We start from the raw sequence: 8,616 nt of genomic DNA, 5'->3' as shown, positions 1-8,616 counted from the left end.
TGTGCTGTTCTTTGGAAATCTGTGTTTAGTTTAATATACCTTTCCCTTTCTCCCTTGCTTTTCACTTCTCTTGTTTTTTTAACTGTTTGTAAGATCTCCTCAGATAACCACTTTGCCTTCTTGCTTTTCTATTTCTTTGGGATGGTTTTGTTTGCTGCCTCCTGTACAATATTACAGACTTCTATCCATAGTTCTTCAGGCATACTCTTAACTAGATCTAATCCCTTGAATCTATTCATTACCTCCACTGCATATTCATAGGGGATTTGGTTGAAGTCATACCTGGCTGGCCTAGTGGTTTTCCCCACTTTCTTTAGTTTAAGAATGAATTTTGCTATGAGAAGCTGGTGCTCTCAGCCACAGTCAGCTCCAGGTCTTGTTTTTGCTAATTGTATACAGCTTCTCCATTTTCAGGTACAAAGAATGCAATCAATTTGATTTTGATATTGGCCATATGGTGATGTCCATGTGTAAAGTCATCTCTTGTGTGATTGAAAAGGGTATTTGCTATGACCAATGCATTCTCTTGGCAGAATTCAGTTAGCCTTTGCCCTGCTTCATTTTGTTCTCCAGGGCCAAACTTGCCTGTTACTCCGGGTATCTCTTGACCTCCTACTTTTGCATTCCAATCCCCAATGATGAAAAGAACATCTTTTTTTGGTGTTAGTTCTAGGAGATCTTCATAGGTCTTCTAGGTCTTCATAGAACTGATCAACTTCAGCTTCTTCAGAATCGGTGGTAGGGGCATAGACTTGAATTACTGTGATGTTGAATGGCTTGCCTTGGAAACAAATGGAGATCTTTCTGTCATTTTTGAGGTTGCATCCAAATACTGCATTTTAGACTCTTTTGTTGATTATGAGGGCTACTCCATTTCTTCTATGGGATTCTTGCCACAGTAGTAGATATAATGGTCATATGAATTAAATTTGCCCATTCCTGTCCATTTTAGTTCACTGATTCCTAAGATGCCTATGTTTATTCTTACCATCTCCTGCTTGACCACGTGCAATTTACCTAGATTCATGGCCCTAACATTCCAGGTTCCTATGCAGTACTGTTATTGAAGCATTGGATTTTACTTTCATCGCCAGATCTACCCACAGCTGAGCATCATTTCTGCTTTGGCCCAGCCTCTTCATTCTTTCTGAGGCTATTTAGTAGATCTCTTTTGCTCTTCCTGGGTTTCTGTGATAGCTCAGTTGGTAAAAAAATCCACCTGCAATGCGGGAGACCTGGGTTCGATCCCTGGGTTGGAAAGATCCCCTGGAGAAGGGGAAGACTACCCACTCCAGTATTCTAGCCTGGAGAATTCCATGGACTACAGTCCATGGGGTTGCAAAGAGTCAGACACCACTGAATGACTTTCACTTCGCTCTTCCCCAGTAGCATGCTGGACACCTTCAGACCTGGGGGACTCGTCTTCACTGTCATATCTTTTTGTCCTTTTTTACAGTTCATGAGGTTCTCACAGCAGATATACTGAGGTGGTTTGCCATTCCCGCCTCCATTGGATCACGTTTTGTCAGAATTCTCTGCTATGACCCATCTGTCTCGGGTGGCCCTGCACGTCATGGCTCATAGCTTCACGGAGTTACATAAGCCCCTTCACCATGACAGGGCAGTGACCCGTGAAGGGGTATTTGTCTTTAACCAGTTTTAATTCTCTTTCAAGAGCATGCAGGAGTATGGTTGACAATGTAGTCACAGCTTATACCTCTGAGAATGTGAAGGTGTTGAAATAACAAATTGTCATTTTTCAGTGGCAACTATGTTACCTCCAACTTTTTCGTAATGCTGTTTCAAAATTTCCCTCATGTAATTCAAGACTGTTGGTTTTATCTTGATTTTCTCCACAGATCTTAAGACAGCTGTTCATTTTAATAGAACTTGAGGTCTTTGAACCCTGAAAACATTTGTACATTTTTTAAAAAGTTTATTTCTGTCTTTGCATTCCTGAAACTAAAATAGAAATAATTTAATCTTATTTCTATAGTAAATGCTTTATTATAGTCATCAATATTTACATTTCTGAGACTTGTTAGTCACCCAGAAACATACACACATACTTTCTCAGTGTTGAGTGTTTTCAAATTTAATAACTTCTCAACCAGTTTTTGGAACCTATCACAAACTGTTGTGCTAAGTTATATATGAAAGTGTTAGTTGCTTAGTCGCGTCTGACTCTTTGCCACCCTGTGAACTGTAGCCCACCAGGCTCCTCTGTCCATGGGATTCTCCAGGCAAGAATACTAGAGTGGATTGCCATTCCCTTCTCCAGGGATCTTTTCAACCCAGGGATCAAACCTGGGTCTCCTTCACTGCAGGCAGATTCTTTACCATTTAAGCCACCAGGGAAGCCCAAGTTATATATATGCATGAATCTAACTTCTTCACTGTTAGAATATAAGCAAACTGAGAAGTACTGTCCTATACTGTACCTTAAAATAAAAGAATGAACGTGCATTCATTTGAGCATAAAAGAATATTCATTTATCAAAAAATATACATTCTAGATGATTTTTTGACAATATTTGGAGAACTCTTTTATAAAAATTTGAGAGCATCCAAAAATAAAAATATAAAATTTACCTTTCTTTTGAAACAAATTATTTTGTGTTACTTAAAAACTTAAGTTATAAAAGATTTAAATCAGTGTCTTAGTTTATTCAAGACAATAGATGTCCGTGTTGATTACCCTTATATGCTGTTATTTGATTACTTAGACCCCATGGACTGCAGCACACCAGGTTTCTCTATCCTTCACCACCATCTCCCACTTATACATTCAGAAAAAAATTCAGAAATGTCAATTTTAGGGTTCCTCTAGGGTCTGTCCGGCATCACCAGAGTGAATTGATCAGGGAGTTGAAGAGGGCTTCAAAGGTGGCAAGTGAAGTCAGTACCTCAGTAACCGGTCAGTATATGTTTTGTGCTTTATTCTTTTATCGCAAAAAAGAGAAGAAAGACTGCTGTGAATGAAGATTCCTCTGCATTTTAGCACTGCTTTTTCTACTGTAGTTGGCTTTTGAATGAGGATGACAATGGAAGAGATGAAGAATGAAGCTGAGACCACTTCTATGGTTTCTCTGCCCCTCTATGCAGTCATGTATCCTGTGTTTAATGAGCTAGAACGAGTAAATCTGTCTGCAGCTCAGACATTGAGAGCAGCTTTCATTAAGGCTGAAAAAGAAAATCTAGGACTCACACAAGATATAATTATGAGAATTTTAGAGGGAAAAAAGTGTAGAAGTCAACTTCACAGAATCCCTTCTTCAAATGACAGCTGGTGATGTAGAAGAGTATATGATTGAACGATCAAAGCCAGAATTTCAGGACCTAAACGAAAAGGCACAAGGACTTAAACAAATTCTCAGTAAGATTCCAGATGAGATCAACGACAGAGTGAGGTTTCTGCAGACAATCAAGGATATAGCTAGTGCAGTAAAAGAACTTCTTGATACAGTAAACAATGTCTTCAAGAAATATCAATACCAGAACCGCAGGGCACTTGAACACCAAAAGAAAGAATTCGTAAAGTACTCCAAAAGTTTCAGTTATACTCTGAAAACTTATTTTAAAGATGGCAAGGCAATAAATGTTTTCATAAGTGCCAACAGACTAAATCATCAAACCAACTTGATACTTCAGACCTTCAAAACTGTGGCCTGAGAGTTGTATATGTTAAGAGACATACTTCTCAGTGGCATCATTGGACTGCCTTTATCTGTAAATTTTAAAGTTTGACTGTATAAATTATCAGTCCCTCCTGAAGGGATCTAATAACCCAGGATGTTGAATGGGATTATTGCCATCTTACACCACATTTTTGTAAAATGTAGCTTAATCATAATCTCACACTGAAGATTTTGCATCACTTTTGCTATTATCATTCTTTTAAGAATTATAAGCCAAAAGAATTTATGCCTTAGTGTGTCATTATATAACGTTCTTTAAAAGAATTGTAAATATTGGTATTTGTTTCTGACATTTTAACCTGAAAGTGATATGCTGCAAGATAATGTATTTAACAATATTTGGTGGGAAATATTCAATAAATAGTTTACGCCTGTTAAACATTTCTTTACTTGAAAAAATGCATATATATATATGTGAATATATATATGATCAGAAGACCAAGACAACTTGGTGTAACGTCTGCTGCTGCTGCTAAGTCACATCAGTTGTGTCCGACTCTGTGCGACCCCATAGACGGCAGCCCCCGGGCTTCTGTCCTGGGATTCTCCAGGCAAGAACATTGGAGTGGGTTGCCATTTTCTTCTCCAGTGCATGAAAGTAAAAAGTGAAAGTGAAGTCGCTCAGTCGTGTCCAAATCTTCGCAACCCCATAGACTGTAGCCTAGCAGGCTCCTCCATCCATGGGATTTTCCAGGCAAGAGTACTGGAGTGGGTTGCCATTGCCTTCTCTGGTATAATGTCTAAAGAACTTCTAATGGAGGCTTATTAGCAGTTTATCAGGTAATAAAGCTACAAGAATTCCTATTTTTTTGTCCTTAATCACTCTGGGCAAAAAGTAGTTAATGGAGATATTTTTGTTAGTTACGGTATTCGAGATACTGAGTATTTTTCCAACCTTTGTTTTAAGAGACTTAGAAGAAGTAGATGGCAGTTTACAGTGTCTTCACATTCTACATGTCTACACAGAGCCATGTTTGAGCTCTGTGACAATGTAAGATTAAGTCTTTCTGGCATGCTGGGCCATAATAAGCTTTGTGTCTTTTTTCCATATATAGCCACAACTAATAGTAATTTGAAGCTATATCGATGCTTGTTGGTTTGAAATTGTCATGAGTGTTAATATTATATACACTCTTTAAATATGTACAGTTTTGTTTCACCATAGAGAAGTTCTAAGGAAATTATGTATCAAGTATTCATGTTAAGTGATTTCATTTTTCAACTATGATAAAATAAAGGAAAAAAATCAGAAAAATAAAAAAGAAATGTCCATTTTAACATTATCTTCAGAGTATGGTCTTAGAGTAAGCAAAAGTGCTGTAACAAAGAAACCCCAGGAGGTACAATGGTTCAAGTGCAATAGAATTAGACTCCTCACTTGTGTAATAGTCCTGGTTATTGCAACTCTGATGTTTGTTCTCCAGGAGGTAACTCAGGAACCCAGACTCTTTCCATCTTTGTGGCTCTTAGGGGCTCACTGTAACCAGACTGTGGAAGTGGGACAAGGGGCAGAAGATTTACACTTATTTCTATAAAGGTACTTCCACTCATAAGCCATCAGCTAAATTCAGTCACAATAATCACATCTACCCTGAGGCACACTGGGAAATGTAGTTTAACCACTGCCATTTGGGAGGGGAAATCAATTTTCTGTGAATAGCTAGAGTTCCAGCAGGCCATGGCACCCGATTCCAGTACTCTTGCCTGGACAATCCCATAGACGGAGGAGCCTGGTGGGCTGCAGACCATGGGGTCGCTAAGAATCGGACACGGCTGAGTGACTTCACTTTCACTTTTCACATTCATGCATTGGAGAAGGAAATGGCAACCCACTCCAATGTTCTTGCCTGGAGAATCCCAGGGACAGGGGAGTCTGGTGGGCTGCCATTTCTGGGGTTGCACAGAGTCGGACACGACTGAAGCGACTTAGCAGCAGCAGCAGCAGCCAGCTACATCAGAAGACCCCTGGTGGCTCAGACAGTAAAGAACCCACCTGACAATGCAGGAGACGTGGGTTCAATCCCTGGGTCGGGATGATCCCTTGGAGAAGGAAGTGGCAACCCACTCCAGTGTTCTTGCCTGGAAAATCCCACGGACAGAGGAACCTGGTAGGCTACAGTCCATGGGGTCATGAAGGGTCGGAGAAGACTGAGAGACTAACACTTTCTGGCTACATCAGGTCAGACAACTACACACAATTACAGTGATGTGGGAGACTATATTCTAGGTTTGAAAGTTACTCAGATTAGGATTTACATGAGCCTTTCACTTTGCAGATTTGAGTCCGGGACACTAAGTTTGCTTTCACTATTGGAACAGTTACAGCTAAGTCGCTTCAGTCGTGTCCAACTCTGTGCAACTCCACAGACGGCAGCCTATCAGGCTCCCTGGTCCCTGGGATTCTCCAGGCAAGAACACTGTTGGAATAGAGATGTGTATTATGGAGAGACACATGTGCATGTGTGCTCAGTCACTTCAGTCGTGTCTGACTCTGCAACCCTATGGACTGTAGCCCGCCAGGCTTCTCTGTCCACAGGATTCTCCAGGCAAGAAGATTGAAGTGGGTTGCTGTGCCCTCCTCCAGGTGATATTCACCCAGGGATTGGACCCACAGCTCTTATGTCTCCTGCATTGGCACAGGCAGATGCAAAACTAGAGCTACCAAGATTGCCACTTTCTGGTAAGAGGGATTGCTGCCACCTGGAGGATGAACACCAGAGTGAAAATCCAATTTTGGGGAAGCTCAGAACAGTTGTGTAAATGCTGGCTCTTATGCTTTAAAATTTGAACTTCATGTAAAATGGTGCACAGGCACAAAGACTTTTCCTTTCTAAACTGTACCCAAGCAACCTGAAGTTGGTCCAGGACTACTCTATTTCTTTCCCTTAGAAGAACTAGATCAAGCTCACAGAAATATAATAACGAGCCAAGTCAAGCTGAGAGGGAAAAAGCTTTGAGTGCTAGTTCTAAGGCTTTGCTGTGGGGCTTTGAAATCTTCACATTAGGACCTGGGGCTTCCCTCATAGCTCAGTCGGTAAAGAACCTGCCTGCGATGCAGGAGACCTGGTTTGATTCCTGGGTCTGGAAGATCCCTTGGAGAAGGAAATGGCAACCCACTCCAGCATTCTTGCCTGGAGAATCCCATGGACAGAGGAGCCTGGCGGGCTACAGTCCATGGGGTCGCAAAGAGTTGGGCATGACTGAGTGATTTTCACTACTACTGCTCTCACTAATGGGTGGAACTAGTCTAATTTATTTTCTAATTGGACACATTCATTTTCTAAATTCATAATGAATTAGAGAGAAATAAGTTCTATTATAAACTGTTCATTTAAGAATTCCCTGAGTCAGAGACCTGTCCTGGACAAGGATCCAGCTCTGACATGTGGCTATTTTATGCCAGCTTGACACCTACCTGAATGTTCAGGCATCTGCCATTTACACAGTCGAACATTTTAAATATCACCCTTGCTAAATCCCCTCTTAAGGAACATTCTCCCAAGTATAGGGATGAAGACTCCTGGCCTCAAAGGAAGGCCACCTTTAAAGTCAGATTTTGATAGGATGCTTCTGCTTTGTAAATGTTTTTCCATATCTGGGCAAGGAGCCTGTTCATTTAGGATTGGAATGGCTACGCCACACTGTTGGTGCAGGAAATGTGTTTCCCTTGAAAGTTGCCTTTGAATAAGATAGGATGGCCCATCTTCACAGGGAATTAGCAAATAAAGTTGTGTAGTCTCAAATTCAGTAGAACTCTTATTTTGATTGGTTCTAGACACTACCAGGTACAATACAAATCTAAAATAAGAGGTGTCAAAGACTCCCAGAAAAAAAGAAGTAAATAAAACAAATGAAGCCAAAATATTTATACTTTTTATGAGCATAACTTTGAGAAAAACTGTTCAGGATGACAGAAATAAAAGTGTGGACTTCATGAAGCAATCAATCAGTAAATTATATATTATCACCTGCACAAATACTTTGAAATGGATTAAAGAGATAAGGCTTCAGAGATCTAAATTTTATAATTATTTTCTACTTGGAAAAAATTCCTTTTCTTTTCCAAGTGACAATCAGTTACTCAACTGAATTATGAAATCTAAGCTTAAAGGTATATATTATCTTTACCAAATAAAAATGTAACTTTGGTATATAAAGTATTCCACAGAAACCCTGCTCGGAGTACAAGAGTACACCCCACTCCAGTACTCTTGCCTGGAAAATCCCATGGATGGAGGAGCCTGGTAGACTGCAGTCCATGGGGTCACTAAGAGTCGGACACTACTGAGCGACTTCACTTTCGCTTTTCACTTTCATGCATTGGAGAAGGAAATGGCAACCCACTCCAGTGTTCTTGCCTGGAGAATCCCAGGGAAGGGAGAGCCTTGTGGGCTGCCGTCTATGAGGTCACACAGAGTCAGACACGACTGAAGCAACTTAGCAGCAGCAGCAGCAGCAGAAACCCTGCTACAAAATTATAAGATTAGGATCAAAAAGATACAAGTTGGCACCCTTGGCATCAGACAGACAATCAATAGATGTAAAAATTATTCAAGGAACTTTTCCTTCTACTAGGATCTTTTACTATAATTTGAACAGTTCTAACGGGACTTCCCTGGTGGCTCAGCGGTAGAGAATCCACCTGCCAATGCAGGATACAGGGGGCGGGGTTGATTTTGGGGTTGGGAAGATCCCCTGGAGAAGGAAATGGCAACCCACTCCAGTGTTCTTGCCTGGGAAATCCCATGGACAGAGGAGGCTGGCAGGCTCCAGTCCATGGGACCACAAAGAGTCACATGCAACTTAGCATCTGAACAACAACAAAAGGCTTTAATACTACACCATAAAATTAACTTGAAGAAGTTTGTTTTAAGCACTAGTGAAACTTACTTACATCTTTTAATACTGAAAAATCCAA

General features: G+C 40.6%; 1 pseudogene; it reads left to right on the top strand.

Moving 5' to 3' along the window:
- Positions 1-2,908: 2,908 nt before the first annotated feature.
- Positions 2,909-3,679, top strand: LOC104988661 (annotated as a pseudogene).
- The last annotated feature ends 4,937 nt before the right edge of the window (positions 3,680-8,616 follow it).

Source organism: Bison bison, unplaced genomic scaffold (assembly GCF_000754665.1).
Source record: "Bison bison bison isolate TAMUID 2011002044 unplaced genomic scaffold, Bison_UMD1.0 scf7180017864141, whole genome shotgun sequence".
NCBI classification, from domain to species: domain Eukaryota; kingdom Metazoa; phylum Chordata; class Mammalia; order Artiodactyla; family Bovidae; genus Bison; species Bison bison.
Note: the sequence above shows the minus strand (reverse complement) of the source record. Positions and strands in the feature narration are given on the sequence as shown.